A 1649-nucleotide genomic window follows, 5' to 3' on the forward strand; every position below is an offset into this window, starting at 1 on the left:
CTGTATGGTTTCACTTATATGTGAAATTTAAATCAAAGCAAAATAAGCAAAAGAAAACAAAATAACCAGGAGTTCCCTTTGTGGCTCAGAGGTTAACGAACCCGACTAGGATCCATGAGGATGCGGGTTTGATCCCTGGCCTGGCTCAGTGGGTTAAGAATCCGGTGTTGCCTTGAGCTGTGGTGTAGGTCGCAGACATGGCTCAGATCCCACATTGCTGTGGCTGTGGTGTAGGCCAGAGGCTACAGCTCCAAGTTGACCCCTAGCCTGGGAACTTCCATATGCTGCAGGTGCAGCTCTAAAAAAGCAAAAAAAAAAAAAAAAGAAAAAGAAAAGAAAAAGAAAACAAACTAACCAAACTCACAGATAAAGAGAATAGATTGGTGGTTGCCAAAGGGGTCGGGGGTGGGAGTTGGGTAAAACACTGAAGGGGGTTAAAAGGTACAGACTTCTGGTCCTAAGGTAAATGTCACGAGGTGGTACGGTGTAGCAGGATGGCTGCAGTTAATAACACTGAATTGCATATTTGCAAGTTGCTAAGAGAGCAAAGTGTGAAGGTTTTCATCACAAGAAAAAAAGGTTTCATAGCTGTGTGTAGTGACAGATGGTACCTAGACTTATTTTGAGGATCATTGCACAGTGTACACACATCTGTAACCATCATGTTGGACCCCGGAAACTAACATGGTGTTAGATGTCAATTATACCGCAATTAAAAAAAAACCAACAGAAACAGCTGCAAGTGAATGAAAACAGTCAGAGGTGTAAGAAAAGAAAGAGGAAAGCTTTGGGGGAAGTGAATGGGAAGCCCTCCCTGACTTGAAGCGCCAAGAGCAGTGGCGATGGGCACGAAAAGAAGAGACAAAGAGGAGATAGCATTCAGGTCTGATGGCTCAGCTCTTCTCTGAGGACCTAAAAGTGGACCCCGAGTTGCCATATATGTATTACCTGAATCTGCCCCTTGTCCATAGCTGACTGGACCAAGGTGGGTTACACCTGACCTAAACCGGACCAGTCACATCCTTTCCTGAGAATTCGAAATTTGGATTGAGTCATCTCATAAGTTTGACATCTTCCCATGAGCAAAGATGGTATAAATATAGAAGCTATGTTGGCTACATGAAGATTAAACTGAGGGCAGCTTTGGAAGAAAAATAGAGATAGATGGGGGTGAAAGTGAGGCCTAGTTTCTTGATAATTTTCTGGTCCCTGGTTCCAGTTCTTCCTTGAGGTCCTGTTTCAGTTCTTGCCCTTTGAGTCCGTAAAACCATCGCAGTTTCCAATTGTGATATCGTGATTTACAGTAAGATGTATGTATTTGGTCTTCATCCCCATTTCTAGCCCAGAGCCTCTAAAACCCTCGGAATTTCTGCAGTGAGGACAACCATAAAGGTCTCTTAGGCGGATGGTGGACCCCACCTGAGGATAAGGGCTGGTTGCCAGGAGAACTAACCATGTGATTAGAGGGTTGGAAATTTCATTCCCCACCATTGTCTCTGAGGGGTTAAATCAATCGCTCATAGCCAGTGATTTGGAGACGTAATGAGGACACCAGAAAACCCCTAAAGGATGGGTGGAGATCTGGGGAGCAGGGCGTGCTGGGAGAGCGCATGGAAGCTCTACGCCCCTTGCCACCCACCTTGCGAAGC

This window comes from Sus scrofa, chromosome 4, assembly GCF_054392235.1.
Source record: "Sus scrofa isolate SSC_HxYL_T2T_F1_AM1 chromosome 4, Sscrofa_HxYL_maternal_Yorkshire_Landrace_v2.0, whole genome shotgun sequence".
Lineage (NCBI taxonomy): Eukaryota > Metazoa > Chordata > Mammalia > Artiodactyla > Suidae > Sus > Sus scrofa.